This window comes from Sturnira hondurensis, unplaced genomic scaffold, assembly GCF_014824575.4.
Source record: "Sturnira hondurensis isolate 20B ecotype Veracruz unplaced genomic scaffold, ASM1482457v3 Scaffold0016663, whole genome shotgun sequence".
NCBI classification, from domain to species: Eukaryota; Metazoa; Chordata; class Mammalia; order Chiroptera; family Phyllostomidae; genus Sturnira; species Sturnira hondurensis.
Genome location: NW_028089294.1, coordinates 1,137,785 through 1,156,859, shown reverse-complemented (window position 1 = coordinate 1,156,859; position 19,075 = coordinate 1,137,785). Strand labels below are relative to the sequence as shown.

Genomic DNA, 19,075 nt, shown 5'->3' with positions numbered 1-19,075 from the left:
GAAGCGCAATAATTCTAATTACCATCCAACAGATAAGAAGACTCCTAGTACGGTTTTCTTTGAGGCTATGAGTAGATACGAATTTCTGCAGCTGATTTGGGCCAGGGGCTGTGACTGTTCTAACAGGCAGGAAGGGTTAGGGGTGTGTGAAAGTTTCCTGCCTCCTGTTCTTCATTTGCACACTTTTTCACCCCCACAGGAGTCACCCAAACATGGGTAAGGCTTCCCTACAATGGTTTGCACATTCACATTTCTAATTGGATGGATGAAGCCCCCAAATTCTTTCACTTTGCACCAGCAAGGATTCACCCCCAGGGAAGTCGTCTGGTGGGGGGCGGGGTCAATGGTGAGAAGAGACAGGTATCACGTGGCAGCAAGAGGCCTTGCAGCTGACACTGTAGGTTCTTTTGGTGACACAGGTCCCCACTCTATGTGTCTTGTCCTGAGAGGGAGAGCAGCACAGTGATAAGGGACACAGGTTTTTATGTCAAACAGACCTATTTCCAAAGCCTGACCCTGCCATATGCCACTCCTAAGCTACAATGTCCTGAACAGTAGATGGTGATCATAATGTACCTACCCCCTAGAGTCATTAGAAGAATTAATGCCAACATATATTGAGTACAGTGAGTGTTGTCTTGGGGTGGAGACTGCACTGAAGCCTTCAGTACTTTTCTAAAGGCTTTGCGTAATTTAACAAACTCATTTCTCGCCTCAAGTCTGTGAGGTAGTATTATCCCCATTTTATAGACGTAGAAGCTAAAACACAGTTTCCATTGTTTGCCCAAGGACCCAGAGCCTGGGTCCGAATCCATGTTATTAATGACTATATAACCTAAGAAGAATAAATGAATTAATGCACATACAAGCTCTTGGCACCGTGTCTGGCACCTAGAAACCAGTCCATATTGTGGTAGCTAGGGTAGTGTCCATAGCTACTGTGCATCTGAGTCTTCTTTGCACATTCCTGTCTAGGTTGCCACCTGAATCTCTCTGTTGGTGGTGTTCACGGATTTGTACTCTGGCTGCTCGTCAACAAATAAAGTTACAGTGCAGATTTTGGGGGTCCATTCTGGCTGACCTAAGTCATTCAGAATTTCGGTGAATATCTGGATGGACTCATCAACAGGATTGGCAGCAATTGTACTTAATCCTGTGGGTAATTTGGTATTAATCTCACCAAACCATTGAGAAATATGTTTTATTGGCAACTAACTTCAGAACTGGTGAATCTTGGCAAAAATGTGGCCATCATTTAAGGTTAATAACTTTTTACATGATAATCATCTATGTGAGTTATAAACTTGGTTATATAATTTGAAAGGAAATTTTTTACTAATAATGGTGTGTGCAAGCAGGTGACGAATGAGGAGAAAGGAAAAGGGAGGGTTAATGATACAATCCTATAAATATCTTAAGTGGAAAAAGAGAAAACCAGATGAAAGAAGAAGGAACTATTAAGGAAAATGCAATTGCGTTCTTATTGGGTATATTTTAATCACCATTTAATCTATGTCTTATAGCTTTTCTGAAAAAGCAATTGTCAAAAGGGTCGGAAAGGGATTCCACTCTGCATCAACTGCGTTTGTAGAGGAAAGAACGAGGGTTCCCAGGCACTACCATCCGACGCGCTCGGACTTTAATATCAGCCTCACGCTTCCCAGCTGTGTAAACTTGAGCAAGTTACTTAATCAATCTGGATAACAATTTCCTCGTGTCTAAAATTCAAATAATAGCATTCGTCCAACAAATATGCTGTATGGATTAAAGTGTGTTGAAGTATCGTCACATAGTGAATGCTCAATAAATGGTACTTAAAGTTTTTATTATTATGTTTGATTGGTTTCTCTTTGACTACATTTCTGAGACCTAAACGAGAAAGCTTATTCAAGATATTATCCAGATGTTTCTTAGAGGGTTTTTTTCATTCTAATTATATACATTAATATATCTATTGTTTACCTGGGTGGAAGAAATTCTAGAATGAAGAAATGACTAAACAAAATTAGTTGAGTAAATTATATGATTAATTCAGAAAAAAGTACAAACAGGCTTCAAAGTCTTTTCACCCTTTGTCTATGGTCAGTTTATTGCTATAACCCTCTTGTTTGTTTTAGCTATGGGGACATGGCTACTCATTTCATTTTTCCCAGGAACTAGGACCGTATTTTGAAATAGGGACAATTGGATTTAAAAGATTACTTTTATACAGATAGAACTCGTGTACAGCTAGTTATTTATTAAAATCCCAGTGACTGTATAATAAAAATTAGGGCCTTCATTTAATTAAATGCTCCAGTTTACTCTTCCCGGCAAATAACTTGGAAACTGTTCTCTTTCATGCATTTAAAATGGCATCTAACATCAACACGATCATTCTTTAAAAAGTAACTTGCTGATCTGAAAGTGCTGATGTGATTTCAAAATGCATTTAGGATGACTCTGACTCAATGAGGCTTATAGGCATAGATTTGGGAAATAAGGGGCTTGTCCTGGGCTTTCCATAGCCACCTCCAAATGGCAAATTAAGATAAATTGCAGAAATCAGGACTAACATGGTAATCAAAAAGGAGCCTTCACACAGAATACAACAAACTTGGAAAACAGATGATGGAATATCAAACAGTAAAGTCTGAGTCATAGTACTTCTTCCCCTACAATCAAAGCCTGACGAGCACCATGCGTCAAAGTGAAAACACAACTGGTTATGGTGGACCTCACTGGTTCATATTTTCTCTGGTAAACCACAGCTGCCTCAAACTTACCACCGAAAAGGTGTTTAAGGGAAATGAAACTAGCCACCACCTCCTTTGATACATGTGACATATTACCCATAATAGGCAATTCATGTGATAAGAGTGAGCATTCTTATAATATTCTAATGCCTTTTCTACATTCTGAAAAATATATGTATAGTATATAATACCCTATTTTTACTTAATGACAAAAATATTCAAAAACTTTCCATTATTAATTTTAAGGTCAGCATTTTTATTTTGTCATCTTTTATTTCATTTTTTTAGTTTTTAAGTTTTATCTTACTATATTTAAGTCTTAAATAATCTAACCTGGATTTTAACTTTATGTATGGAATGAGATAGGGAAGCTAATTTCTTTTTTTCCCATATGGAAAGTCATTTATCCTAACATCCTTTTCAAAAGCACCACATTTGCCCATAGGGTCACATACGCTTGCATATATTTCTGATATCACTGTTCTATTACATTAGTCTGAGCTAATGCCAAACTATCATCTGTTTTTGTCTAAGCTCTTTTAACTTGTTCTTTCCTTTAAGAAGAGTATTTTTTTTACATTTTCTAACTTGTTATTGTTTCTGTGCATTAATTTTTGTATGTTAATTTTATATGCAGCAACCTTACCACACTCTAATTACTTTTGTCTGTAGACTCTCTTGGACTGTCTATGAAGATACCTATTTTGAAGCAAATAACGATTTATTGTCTTCCTTTCTAATGTTTATCTGTATTATGATGTGTGTGCATGTGTGTGTTTTGCTGCATTGGTGAGGACATTGTTTAGTTGTTTTTTTTCCCCTTTTTAAATTTTTATTGAAAAAACTGCAAGCTTTCTTAAATTAAGGTCTACATTTTTAGATGCCTTCCTTTTCCTGAGCTAGAGCTTTGCTTTACTAACGTACTGCTTTAAATATATAGACAGGAGCTCCCTCAAACACATACCAAGAAACACACTGTATAAAATGAGAGGAATCTAAGTATGGAAACAGCTAATAATCACAATGCTGCTGTTTATTCAGTACTGTTTGCCAAACATTGTGCTAAGAGCATTAGGAAAATTGTTTTATTTAATCAGCAGTCCTAACAAGACAAAACCCCAGTGTCCTGGATTACAAAAATTAAGAGTTTTGAAAATCCTAATAGTTGGTTAACAATTAAATTCCTAAATGAGAATAGAAGGTCCTATACAGGTGATTTCTTGGCAATTTTGAAAATTAAAGCTTTCCTAAAGTTAATTGACTGCTGATACTGATCAGCCATTGTGAGCATTTACAGTAAAATTCCAAGTGATTTTCCTGCTTCCTTAGTCATTTTTATCAGCTTTTACATGATACCTCTTTTTGCAGGTCCAACTGAAGACAAAAACGGATGAAACTTCCTTTTCCATACTTTAAGCTAATTCTCACTAAAGTATCCTATCATCAGAAAATCACTCTAAGTCCAAAAGATCCCCCACCATTTGGACCTTTCACTCATTCTTCAGATTATAATGACTACCTACTGTGCGCCACGCCCTAGAGATGCAAACAAGACGTGAACTCCACCTTCAAACAACATTCAGCCAACTGAATGGGGATGTGTGAATAAACCACAGCAAATATAATGTGCCATATATCACACAGTAGAGGTAGATAGAATAAGGGCCCAATAAGGGCAGAAGTAGGCAATTTTCACAAAATAAAAAAGGAAAATTCTAGAAAGCTTCATAGTAGCAGTGACACAAAGGGTAGTAGGTTAAATGTAGATGAAAATCTGTGGCTTTCAATGGTTGTTCAATTTACTTGAATGTTCAGTCTACTTCTTTTGTCAAAGAGGAATGATTTATTTAAAAAATCTAATTCATCTAGTCTTCCATACTGTTATTTCCTATCCCTCACACTTGGTTTCTTCCAGCACTTGACTTCATTTTTTTCTAAGCAACTAATCAGATTGTTTCAACATCAACATGAAAATTCTTTCCAAAAGACTTATGATGCAATGCAGTGGTACCACACCTAGGTACACAACTCTCACAAGGAGACATGTGCAAGAATGTTTATTCCTGCACTGTTTGTAAGAAAAAAATAGTGGAAACAATTTATAAATATCCATCAGCAAGAGAATGGATAAATCATGGTCTTTTTGTATAATGAAATATCCTACAGCAGTTTAAATGAACTAGAAGATACGTATCAATACATGTCAAGAGAGAGCTTGAAAATGCAGAACATATCACTCAATAAAGATGAAAACCAGGAAAATCAACACTATGTGTTGTGTATGGATACATATATAAGTATAAAAATGCACAAAATTTAAAACTAGAAATTTGGGGTAGGTGTGTACTTCTGTAGATAGTGGGAAAGGAAAGAGACAGGTTAGTTACAGGGGTTTTACTACATATGTAAGATTTTAATTTGGGAGGAAGAGAAAGAAGAGAAAGGAAAAGAGGGAGGGAGAGACAGAAGGAAAAGAGAAGGGGGGAGAAAGAGAAGATTGAAGTAAATATGATAAAAGTTTATTATATGACTGAACTGGGTGGTAGGACCTACATCCAAGATAACTCCATCCAGCAAAGCTTTCATTTAGAATGGAAGGGCAGATAAAGTGCTTCCTAGATAAGGTCAAGTTAAAGGAGTTCATCATACCAAGCCCTTATTATATGAAATGTTAAAGGGACTTATCTAAGAAAAAGAAGATCAAAAATATGAACAGTAAAATGACAACAAACTCACAACAATCAACAACCGAACCTAAAAAACCAAAACAGACTAAGCAAACAACTAGAACAGGAACAGAATCACAGAAATGGAGATCACATGGAGGGTTATCAGTGGGGAGGGGGAGACGAGAATGGGGGAAAAGGTACAGGGTATAAAAAGCATAAATGGTAGGTACAAAATAGACAGGGGAGGTTAAGAATAGTATGGGAAACAGAGAAGCCAAAGAACTTATATGTATGACCCAAGGACATGAACTAAGGTGGGGGAATGCTGGTGGGAGGTGGGTTGCAGGATGGAGGGGAATAAAGGCAAGAAAAAAAATGGGACAACTGTAATAGCATAATCAATAAAATACACTTTTAAGAAAAATAATTCAACATAATATTCCAGATGAGAATTGAATGACCTGTCAAAGTCAATTGAGTTTGTTTCATATCAGTTATTCACAACTTCAATCTTTATGTCATTTTGTACCTATTCCCATTGGATGGCTGGATTCCCAATATCCTGCCAAGCTCTCCTTCCATGACAAATTCTCTCCCACTCTTGGGCTTTTGCACAGCTGGTTCTTGCCTAGAATGTCCTCTATACATGCCTAACTTCTCTGATTTTAGGTCTCAGCTGAGAGTCTTCCTTGACCACCTAACCTAAAGTAGAGTACCCGTTGGTTTCAATGTCTCTGACCCTTGTTTCCCTCATAATAGTCATTACAGGCCACACCAATTTATTTCTCTGATACCTTGGTTGGTTTGGTTTAGTCTTGTCAGTCTCCCCAGAAGAATCAGAATTTCCCCAAGGGCAGGGGCCAGGTCACTATTGATCACTGTATCAGCAGCATGTAGCATGCTGCCTGGAACTTAGTGGGTTGGCAATTAATATTTATTGAATGAATGAATGAATCTCTGGCTTCCTTGAGCCAGACTTCACTCATTTATAAGACTCCAGTTTGCTTCAGCCTCTCCACTTTCTTTTCTGCCCTAACCAGCCACCCACCTTCTCAAGCACACATCCTATTTCACTCCTCACCCCTGCCTGGCTCAGCTCTCCCAGCCTGATCTCTCTCCTCAGACTACACAATGAACACTGTGTTTATCTTGGAGCTGTTTCCCTGGCCGCCTCAGTGATCAGCTAGAACTGTTAACCTCAGCTGCCCTTTGGTGCCTCTACTTGTCAAAAAAAAATACCCCAAACGACAGCTGTCTTGGGATCCTACAGCTAATCTTGAGAACTGGCTGTAATTATGAAATTTATAGAAGGCACAAGTTGACAGTGTGGCTAAAACAATCGTGAATTAATAGCACAGTGATCCTCACAGGCTGGTCAATCACATGCCTGGAACATTATTTTCAAGCTGGGTTCCCACTTTGAGGGTGAAACATCGAAAAGTTAAAGTATGTCCAGAAGAGGGTGACAAGTTTGTAAACTGCTGGAATAGGAATGGGACTGAACACACAGACTCTGGAGCCAGACTTGAGTTTGAATCCTGGCTCTTCCACTTACTATGTGATATTTGGTAAACTAATTACCCTTGTCTGGGTTTCCCCTACTGTGAAGTGAGTAACAGCAGTACCCGTCACATAGGGTGTTGTGAGGGCTAAATGAGTTGACACATGCAAAGCACTTTAAATAGTGTCAGTCATATATTAAATGTTATACAGGTGTCAGACACTATTATAAGAAGAGTGATTAAGAAATGGGTACAGTATCTGACTACTCAGAGTATGGTCTGAAGACCAACAGCATTAATTTCACCTGGGAGCTTAGAAATGCAGAGTCCCAGGCCCCACCCTTGATCTGCTGAATCAGAGAGGGCACATCAGGTTTGGTGGGGGGAAGGAACATAATAAGATGTCAATTCAATTTAAAAACAAAAATTAATTTTTAATTCTTCTTTCTTCTTTCCCTTCTCCCTTGCCTATCTCTATCTCTTATCTTTTTTCTTTCCATCTCTCACTCTCTCTTTCTTTTAGTTTTCTTCTCTTTTAACTATACTTTATTTTTTAAGGATTTTAAATTCATTTTTAGAGAGAGGGAAAGGAGGGAGAAAGAGAGGAAGAGAAACATCAATGTGCAGTTGCCTCTCACACGGCCCCCACTGGGGACCTGGCCTGCAACCCAGGCAACGTGCCCTGACTGGGAATCGAACCAGAGACTCTTTGGTTCGTAGCCCATACTTATTCCACTAAGCTACACCAGCCAGGGGTAATATATACTTTAAAGAGGACAGACACACCAGCTGAAGAGAAGCAGCAGAAAATTGAGTGAGCATCCCCTACCAAGTGCTACACCATCTTAGCTGCTACTGCACATCAGCCCACGTGAAGGAAGCCCCAGACTGAAGCAGCCAATGGGACTATCTTTTTTCATCCACCAGAGAAAGAACAGTCAAAAGTGGCCCAAGCATGGGAGAAGGGAGAGTGGGCCAGGTCTCCTGTCCACCGACTCCTCTTACCTCTCTGGCCTCTGAAAAGATCAGAGGCCTCCCAAAAGGGAGAATCCCAACTTGAGCAGCTAACCGTGCCCTGCACAGCTGTCCAGTGGAATGTCCTTACTCTGGGCAGGCCTGACCCACCAGGAGGAGTAGGAGGAAACAGCCAAGGGAGGAGAAAAGAACCTCCAGCTGCCTCACACCGAAGCAGCCAGGGAAGGAGTGTGTTTGAGTCCCCGCTGTGAGACTAGCCCCCCGAATCCAGCCAACTCAAGATGGCCCAGAATGTCTACCAGAGAAAACCTAATTTCTACCTCCAGGAAGATTGTGACATGTAAGAGGAACACAAAGAAGTTGCTAAATGGACTGCACACATATGCCAAGGAATGCAGGAGAAGTAGATTGTTGTCTGACTCTACTTTAAGAACAAAATAGAGCTTATTTTGAGGAGCCATATTAAGAGTTTCTGAATGTAATAGAAATGCCATGGGAAAGGTAAGCCCATTCGAAAAGGAAACAGTTTCATCTTGCTGATCAGAGAAAGGGCATGTGTTCTCATATACAGTTTCTAAAGATCATTTTCTGTGCATTTGGTTTCCTAACTAGATTAAAAGATACTGTATGTCAGGGGCTATAACTTCTCTCATTTTCCCCAAACAGAACCTAATACACTGCATTGCACGCAGTAGTACTCGATACAGGCATTTCAGGATTTGCTGAGCTCACCAATACTTAAATCAATTTGACAGCCATCAGATGATTAAAAGCTTTAATACGACGAATGTATATAGCACTAAAGAGACCAGAATCTGCCACAATCCTCATTTTTCTGTGTTAACCAGCTTTGTAACAGAAAGGCAGCAGGTGAGAACTGTTAGAAAAAAATGTGTGAGCAGATAAGGACTGAACTCTAATTTGCTTTGTGAGTCCCGCTCTTATTTAAAGTTTACTAGGGTTTTAATTTCCTCATCTGAAATGAAGGAGGAAGACAGTAGTTATTAACGCAAATAAAAATTGTGGGGATGGGCATCAAAGAGATAACTGGGCATGGCGGCATTTCTGTCAAATTGCCTGGTGGAGAGATTCCTGGTCTCATACTGGCAGTTTCACAGGCTTCCTGGATTAGCCCACATAAGGAATTTATCCTTAATTACCTACTTCATTTTCTTCATTTGAAAAGTGAAGAAAATGAAGGTGGTCAGTGAGGCCTGGCTGACTATTTGGAAAGATTCAAAATCCATCAAGGTTCACAGTCAATTCACCCTGCATTATAACTCCTAATCAGCATTTTAATATAGATGGAATTACATAGAACTTCAGAAGAGGGGGGATTGTGAGGAGCGAAATCCTAGCTTTAGGGTGTGAAGGGGTGAGGTCTGGAATCAGCTGGTGCAGCTCCCCATTTATGTGCGGCCTCCGAACAGCAAAGATCCCTTTTTGCAAGGTGTGGAAATGGATGGGCAGTGAGGAAAAGAAAGGAATAAGAACTGTCCTGATTCACTACACCCAAAGGCACCATATCTCTTAGTCCACTTGGGTTGCAACAACAGAATACCATAGACTAGGATTATAAACAACAGAAACTTATTTCTCACAGTTCTGGAAGTCAGGAAGCCCAAGATCAAGGTACTACTGATACATTAAATGTCTGATGAGAGCCGACTGCCTGATTCATAGATGCAAGTCTTCTTGCTGTGTCTTCACATGGACAAAGGGGCAAGAGAGCTCTCTGGGAGCTCTTTTATAAGGGCTCCATAATGAGGTAGTCACGACAGTTCCACCCCCATGACCTAACCACCTTCCAAAGGCCCCACCTGTAAAGACTAGCATATTGGGAATGAGGTTTCAACATATGGATTTGGGAGGACACAAACAGTCAGTCTATTGCATCATACTTGAAAGGGTAAAAAGAAGTTCATTTTCTTCCAAGATTCCTCATTATTAAACCAAAGGTCAAGAACAAAAAGTAAATATAGTATGCATTGTTTTAAGGCTGCATTGTGAGACAACTGTACTAGAACAACAATAAAAAATAAAGAGACTGCATTGTGGCTGAATGTTGGCTCAAAGAGAATGAGGCAGGTTGATGTCTCAGTGTCAGAATGTTAGCAAGAAAATCTGGTGCCAAACATAGAAGGTTATTGTATCAGAAGTGGGATAGGAAGCAAAGAATTAACAGGAACACATGTAGCACATATGCCCCCGAATCTTCAGTTATCTCATGACGAATATATTCGCTGAAAGCAGTGTTTCGGATGGGCTACATCGTATTTTGGGGCCATGTTAAGTAACAAAGTGAAGCGGAAGAAAAAGGAAATAGAATCTTTTTAAAGCATTTTTTAAATTTAATTATTGTTCAAGTACAGTTTTCTGTCTTTTACTCCCATCCCAGCCCACCCCTCAGTGCTCCCCACCTCCCTCCCATTTCCACCCCCCTTAGTTTTGTCCATGTGTCCTTTATATGTGTTCCTGTGAATCCTTCCCCTTTTCCCCTTAAATTTTCTCCCCTCTCCTCTTTGGTCCCGGTCAGCCTATTCTGTATTTCAGTGTCTTTGGTTATATTTTGCCTGCTTGTTTCTTTTGTTGTTTAGCTTCCTGTTAAAGGTGAGATCATATGGTATTTGCCTTTCACCGCCTGGCTTATTTCGCTCAGCATAATGCTTTCCAGTTCCATCCATGATGTTGCAAAGGGTAGGACCTCCTTCTTTCTTTCTGCTGCATAGGATTCTATTGTGTAAATGTACCATAGTTTTTTGATCCATTCATTTACTGACAGGCACCTAGATTGCTTCCAACTCTTGGCTATTGTAAATTGTGCTGCTACGAACACTGGAGTGTATAGGTTCTTTCAAATTCGTGTTTTAGGGTTCTTAGAATATAATCCTAGCAGTGGAATTGCTGGGTCAAAAGGCAGGTCCACCTTTAGTTTTTGAGAAAATTCCATACTGTTTTCCATAGTGGTTGTATCAGTCTGCAATCCCACCAACAGTGAACTAGGGTCCCTTTTTCCCCACAACCTCTCCAACACTTGTTTGTTGCTTTGTTTATGATGGTCATTCTGACCCATGTAAAGTGGTATCTCATTGTGGTTTTAATTTGCATCTCTCTGATAGCTAGCGATATTGAGGATCTTTTCATGTGTCTCTGGATCTTCTGTATGCCCTCCTTGCAGAAGTGTCTGTTCAAGTCCTTTTCCCATTTTTTAATTGGGTTGCTTGTCTTCTTAGAGTGAAGTTGTGTGAGTTCTCTGTATAGTTCGGAGATTAAACCTTTGTCTGAGGTATCATTGGCAAATATGTTTTCCCGTACAGTTGGTTCTCTTTTTATCTTAATACTGTTTTCTTTAGCCATGGAGAAGCTTTTTATTTTGACGAGATCCCATTTGTTTATTCTTTCCTTTATGTCCCTTGCTCTAGGGGACAGATCAGTAAAAATGTTGCTGCGTGAAATATCTAAGATATTTCATGTCTACAGCCATACCACCCTGAACGAGCGTGATCTCAGAAGCTAAGTAGGGTCGGGCCTAGTTAGTACTTGGATGGGAGGAAATAGAATCTTATCAAGAAGGAATCAAGCAAAAGGAAAAGAATCCCTAGAATACTTCTGAAACAAATCTATTTAGAAACCTCAAAGCCCTTTAACCCTTTGGGGCGGAGAATCATTAATCTAGGCCCTTTTTGGTTTATCATTTACATTTCTGAACCTTGGCTAAGTTGAAATTCAGAACTACAAAATTGTACTTTATGATTGTTTGATTTTTTTAAGTCAATGAATGCTTAGTTCCTCTCTACTGTAGATGCAGCCTCCCAAGCCCAGTTCCCCACCCCACCCCCATTTTTGCCCTCAGATCCTGCACTTGCCTGGCTCCTAGCAAAGTCCTCGGTCCGAAGTTCAGATTTCCAATTGCACAAGGTCCAATGTCACATTCTCAGCACCCATCTTCTGGCAACATCAACTTATTGAAAAGAAAAACAAAATTCATGGAAGATACTAGATCACCTAAAATCAATATAATATTTAGAAATAGATTAATTTCTAATGCAAATGGTTCCAGCCCCAAATGGAAATTATTACCTGGCCCAGGAATGTTATTCAGATAATGAAAGCTGAGCCCAAAGATGTAACTCACTTTATTAGTAGAGGTTCTTGAGATGGCTTGTGGAAATATCAAATCAAACACATTTTCTACCTATAGCAAGGGTAATTTACATATAGTGAATTCTGTTTACCAGGCAATTGTTATTGTCCTAATTTACAGCTTGATTCTGAACTCTTCATTTCAAAAACAACAGCAGCTTCTCTAACAAAATTGTATTCATTCTTTCATGCTATAATTGTAGAAATTTCTTCACTCTTGAATCTATTAATTTCCATGAATTATCATTAAATTACCAGATTAAATTTTGTTGAGACATTCTTTATCAAAATGTTTGTTTATCTGATTGTACCACTCTCATTACAGAGTTGCTAACTCAAAAATATGTGTTCTTTTGTGTTTGCATCTCTGTTTCCTCTTCTCCCCTCTAAAGTTAATCACTGGGTTCCAAGTTTAAAATAAGTACCTGTGTCAAACAAGCCCACTGTTCAGAAGACATTTCAGCACGTATAATGAAAGTGATCTATTTCCAAAAAGAGACATCAAACTAATTAAAAAGTTTGAAAAGTGTGAAAATGTTGAAATCTTTAAAAAGTTTAGAGTGTGAAAACGGAAATCACACTCTACCTGCCACTCAGCTCCATAGGTTTCCAGGCAATCCAAGTCCTGTTCTAAACGAATAGGAATTTGTAGGTTTATAAACAAGGCCAAACTTTCAAATAAGTGAATGTTGTTTCTTTTCACATATAAGCTATAAAATATTAGGAAGTAAAATTCAGTCACATTTCCTCACTGAGGCTCAGTGCTTTTGCAGTCGTACTATTATTGAAATCAGTGTTTGGTTTTTACTGACACCAAATTCTCTAATAAATAAACTTCTGTTAAGTGTTACATGTTCAAACTAAAAATAGCGGTTCAGATTTCTCATATATCCACTCAAATTTGCCATGTGATACTGGAAACCATGTTTCACATTACATTATCATGAATCATTGCCTCTAGACCAACAGGAAGTAACAAAAAGCCAAGAAACAACGTGATTTTTTTTCAGAGTTAACTGAATGCTAGATATTTTTAATATAGTATTTTACCTCTATAGCATAGACAAGAATTCCAACATATATAGGTGTATGATAGGTATAATATATAGCATATATGTATTATAAACAGGCATATGTGAGTATACACATATGATTTAAATCCCATCACAAATATATTGCTTTTCTTTCTCTGTTACAATAAAAATATCCATATATTAAGAATTTGAATTTTAAAAATCATGAAAAATAATCCTTATACATTATATCCAACCTGCATCTAGTATGGTATTCTCTGCATTTTAGTACAATTTTTCTTACTGGAGTTAAATTTTCTTTCAATTTTAACACATCTCAAAGGTCATAACATACATTTCCTGCATAAACCTCTGAAAGCTCAGAACAAAAGACAAACTAAGAAACAAAAGCACAAAAGACAAAAGGAGCAAAATTGTTTACAAATTTACAGCCCTTAAAATGAACTCTTAAAAATTATACTCTTTTAAATCTTAGTAAATTACTACATTGAAACTGATCCTCTTGCATAGTGTTTATTAATGTTGAAACATGTGACAGTTTAATCATTTTCAGTCCTGCAAGTTATTTGTAATAAAATTAAAAACACATTTGTGTTTTGCTTTTTTTTCCAAACTAAAAAAAATTCATTTTCCTTATCTCTACCACCTCTAATCCTGGTGGTATTTGCAGACTGCTAACACTGGGCATATGCTACCTCAGGCAAACACATCCCATATAAAATTCATATAAAGGAAGAGACCACCTGACCCTCTCTTCCTGTCTTATATTAGTTTAAAAATATGACTCAGGGCTCAGTAGTTGGCATTTATTTCATTATGGCCACTAGCATTTTTTTTAACTTTCAAAGAGATCATCAAACATTCAAGTTGATTATACTTAAACCAGAGAGTCATGATATTTTAGGCAACAGCTCCCTCATTTTACCTCTGAGCTTAAGTCACTTGCTCAGCCTCACACAGCTCAGGAAATAGAAGGCTTGTACCTAAAGTCAGGTCCCATTACCAGATGAATAATCCCCAAAGTGTGTGCTATAAAATAAATATGAGTGATGGCACTGTAATCTATATTGAAGAGAAAATGGGAATCACACTCTAAAATGCCATTCTGCTCCATAGGTTTCCATGCAATTCAAGTCCTGTTCTAAATGAATAGGAACTTGTAGATTTATAAACAAAACCCAATTTTCAAATAAGGGAATACGCCAATGCAGCAACATAGGAGATCCGTGTGCTTTTAAAAAAAAAAGAAAGAAAGAAATGTGCCCCTTCTTACCTCAGAAATATAACATACACATTTTCTTAACTTGAGAAATAAAGCTAAATTTAATTAAGCACATTTCTACACATCAGATAAGCCTACCACTAGTACGAAAGAGAGTGGAAACCGAAAGAAATGCCACATATTTCATGGTGTGATTCAGTTTTTTACAAATGACACTTCCTTTGAAGAAGCAGAGATTTGGAATGTCTTTTAGAAAATGTTTCCTTTTAGTTTTCTAATATAATTGTGATGTAATTAATCTGATCTGCATTTCAAAGCTTCAAGAGCTGAGCTTACCACCAAAACTAAGCACCAGATTCCCTTTTATGGACCAAAATAAAGAGCAGTGTACTGAATTATCAGAGAAGCTTTTGTTCTTTTCTTCAAATTTGTATGAATTATTCAGATTTTGTATGGATGGAGCTTTGAAATATTCAAATTCCTTAGAATATTTCATTATTTAAGGTTCCTACTTATTAAATCCCATAGGATGTCCTTTTCCTACAAAAGTTTAGATTCAGTACAATTATTCTTTCTTCAGTAGAGAGTATGTACAGAGCAGAGTCTCAGGCGATGGAGAAAATACAAAGATGAGCAAGCCAATCTTCAGAGAATTTACACATAAGGGGAAGGAATACAAAGCTATAAAATACTTGTACATGCCAAGTGTTGGCATTTCTAAGGAGAAAGCGATGCCTTCCAGTCCAGGGCTAAAGGAAACACTTCGGAGAGAAGCTGGCATTTCAGATGGGCTCTGAAGGACCAGTATGAGTTTCACAAGCGAGGAAGCAGTGAAATGAGGGGGCTGAAATATCAACATGACTCAGGCTCTCGTTTTCATCCATGAAACCCCTTTTAGCTAAGATAATGCGTGCAGCCATCTTCCCATCTGTCGTGCTCGCTCTTCCGGTCTTACCCTCCAGCCAGCCCCACCCCCAACCTGGCAAACACATCGTGACTGTCTCGGAGGCCCCCTTTCTGAGGGCTGCCCCCGTGTTCCTTCCCCAGAGACTCCCTGGAAGTCACAGGCAGTCCAAAGGAAGCAGCACAGAGAAGCAATCACAGTCTCATTAGAAACCCCACCCCATACCCATTCCTCCCCTCCCCTGAGTCCTTTGAGGTGAAAGATGCCATCCACTGCTAGAAATCTGACCACGAATGTGGTCATGTGACTCCACCCCCACTTCCAATACTTCCACGACACTAAAATGATAGTCCTTAACTTGCTGTATAAGGCTTTTCTGCCCAGCCTCCCATCTCCCCTCTCCCTGGCTCACAGCAACTTTGACTTTTCATTGACCACACACACATACTCACAGGCACCATGGTGAATTTTGCTTTTTTTTCCGCTTGTGCTTCCCCTTCCCCAGGTTGACACAATATTCCCAATTTATCCTTTAAACTTTAGCCCTAATGAATTCTTTTCCTTTCAATAGCTTCTTGTTCATAACTTTCTGAACCAAAATCATTACTCAGATCAGCACAACACTTCGGTTTTGATGTTTGGCCCATAAAATAAAGGATTCTTCCCCTTTAGTAGCAGAGAGAATGGAACAGGGAAAGATACTGATGTTACAAATACTCAGTGTTTTGGAGGATGAGGGGGGCCCAAGTCACAAATTAAATTTTAACGCAAACACATCAAAATATTGTCACATTCAACTAACCGACTTCACTGGGAAAACACTGAAATGGTCTAAAAGGAATGATAAGGCATCACAGCAAGTGTGTGAACAGCACACTTGTTAGAGAGGAAATTGAAGGAAAGAGGATCCACAGGATACATAATTAACTGGCTCTGAAGAAGGGAAAAAGAATCAAAGATAGGTATGATTTTGAATGTTAGAAACTAGGAGAAGGACGGTACCTGTGATGGAATTTAGAGGCTCAACAGGAGAAAAACTTTGACAGGACAGCAGGGCATCAAGTAGAATGTAACACCAGCAGATTTTGGCTCTAGGACTCGGGGGTGGAGGAAGTCTCAAAACACAGATAAGAACTTATTTGGAGGTAGCTGAAGATGGGAAAATGTAGAAGAGTAAAGAAAAGAGAAGGTAAAACCAGAGTGCAAAGGCCTTGGCCTTCTGGGACATCTACAGTTGCAAAATGGAAGGAGGAAGTGAAAACACTTAAAAAAACAAGAGTCAAAAGAGGTAGTGAACCAGAACATTGGAGCGTCATTTTAGCCACAGGGAGAGAGGGGTGAAAGGAAGAATGGACTGTTCCATGCTACAGAAGAGTGAAGGAAAATGAGGACTGATAGAAAAGCTGTTTAATTTGGCAATTGGGAAATGACGGTTGTGACTCCAGAGAGAGAGAGAGAGAGCAGTTTCCAAGAGAAAGGTGAGAGGAAGCTAGATCACAAACAGTAAACAGCAAATGAGAGTGGACTTACAGCCAAGACGGTGCTTTGAGGATCCTTCTAATCTAGAATGATGGTGATCACAGGTGAAATATAAAGTGGGAGAAATGTGTGGCCTGTTCACACTCAGAAACACCTGTGCCCCAGAAATGGAACCAAAAAATATAGCAAGTGGCCCAAAGCGGTAGACCTGCTGGATTCAGCCCAAATCAAATTGAGGCATTCAGAAGCTGGACTCCTACAGGTGAGAGGCTAAACATCCCCCATGTGAGGCAGAAGGCTCACCTGAAATCAAGAGCTGGCATTAGGCTACCCCTTAAAAAGGAGCTGCCTAGGGCCACAGGCTTGTGTAAATCTGCATAACTAGGGAGAGTGAAAGAATTAGTCTCATGGTCAGAATTTAACCCTGGAGAAGGAATTGGATCTACAATACTATAGCATAAGACCAGGGTTTGGCCTGGGAGTCCCAGACACTAGATGGAGATAACCACAAAACTATAAAATAGGGAAGGCTGAGTCTGGAGGGACAAACTAAAGGAAGGAAAAAAAGCAGGGAGGGAGGGAGGAAACTAATGCTGAGATACGGAGCCAAAAATAAAAGCTACTGTATAGACCAACATTCTCAGAAATTGGAGAGGAAAGTTAGAAGGTCAAAGAAAATAAATCAGAGGTTTAAATATTGAAAGAGGTTTAAATATGGAGTGATCAGCTCCTGTTTTTTTGTCTACTCAGCATCCACTTCTCCTTTTTCTGATAATAACACTCCAATTTGCCTTACAGAACCAGTCTTGCTCTCAGTCTATATGCAAATTCTAACCCCCTAACTAAAATTATTGCTTCAGAAGTGAACATGTGACCAAATGAGCAAATCAAACTAATCCTAGAATTTTTGCAAGTAGCAACACTAAAAAGAAATTCTATCCTCTGGGTATTGGCGAGAGAATAGGATGTAAGCCTCAAGCTTTTCGCAGCCACAGGGAGATACTTCCTAGAAACGGAACCAAGGCAAAGGGAAGCACACTGGAGTGGCGGCCCCATTCATAACAACAACAACAATTAGAGAATAGCCACCAAAAAACCAAAACCCTAACAAGATATGCACAAGAACTACAAGACAGAGATATAAAACTTAGGCAAAGATCTGAGTAGGAGGACTCAATGTTGTCAAGATAACAACCGTCCCCCAAATTATCCTTAAATTCAATACATTTGCAATAGAACAAGAATTAATCAACACTTCGGTGAAGAATGGAGACCCCAGAAATGGGCCCATTAATATAGAAGTGTAGTATGTTATAAAGATAGCTTTTCAAAACAAAAAGGGAAAGAATGGACTCTCCACCAAATGATGTTGAACCAATTGGCTATAATTAGAAAAATAAATAAATAAATTCTAGATTGTGACAAAAACCTCAAAATACTACCAAACCATTAAAAGAAAATACACAGAGAGCCAGGTTTATGACCTTGCGGGTAGGAAAGATCACCTGAAACAATACACAAAATGCTAAAGCCATAAAGAAAAGGATTTAAAAGACAAATGTTTCACTTTACCAAAACGTTGTTTAATGAAAGAAACTCTAAACAAGGCTAAAATTCCAACGATAGGCTAATGAGAACCTTGTAACATGTACAGCAAAGGACTTGGCTCTTCATTGTCCTCAATAAACACAAACAGCACTAATGTTATCACGTATGTATAACAAGGTTTTTGGACAAATCTTGGGTTTTACGGACTAAACTTTTATGCACATACAAAGTATTCTGATAATTAACATCTTTATCATTCATCAGAAGACCATATATTTCTAAATAATAAATCTAACACCTTGTTTTAACTCCCCCCTCAAAAAAACACAAAGTAGAAAAACAGACAAAGACTATGAACAGGCAATTCACAAAAAGGAAACAGAATGGCAAACAGAATGGCAAAGCAGAATGGCTTCTGCTTTTTGACTCAGCCAGCTCTCACCTCAGTATCCACCCTAAAGAAATACGGACATATGTGTTTGCACATTTATAAGGAGGCTGGTACCAGGTTGCTCACCGAAGCACTATTTGTAGTAGCAAAAACTGAGAGCAGCCTCAGTGATCATCAAAAGAGGGACATGCATCTGAGTTCTGCAAGAGCATGCAGCAGTGGGAAAGAATCACACAATTTGTGAGACGTGGTTCAATTAGAAAGGAGGCAAGTTAATGAACTGTCCATACTTCATGATGTTATGACACCATTTAGGTCAAAGCAAAATTCTTTTCCTCTCTAAATCTGTGTGTGTACACACCTATATGCACATACGTATACAAACATATAATATACAGATAAATAATACAAATGGGTGGAAACCAGAAAAGATAAAAAGATACACTCCAATTTGAAACCAGTGTTTGCCAGAA

General features: G+C 38.6%; 1 long non-coding RNA gene across 2 annotated transcripts in view; it reads right to left on the bottom strand.

Annotated features, from left to right (window-relative positions):
- Positions 1-11,748: 11,748 nt before the first annotated feature.
- The window catches only part of LOC119001482 (uncharacterized), a 30,176-nt gene continuing 22,849 nt past the window's right edge, over positions 11,749-19,075 (bottom strand). For both annotated transcript variants that reach the window (XR_005069578.1, XR_005069577.1), the window contains one exon: positions 11,749-11,842. This is a non-coding gene — a long non-coding RNA (uncharacterized LOC119001482). The remainder of the gene's footprint in view (positions 11,843-19,075) is intronic.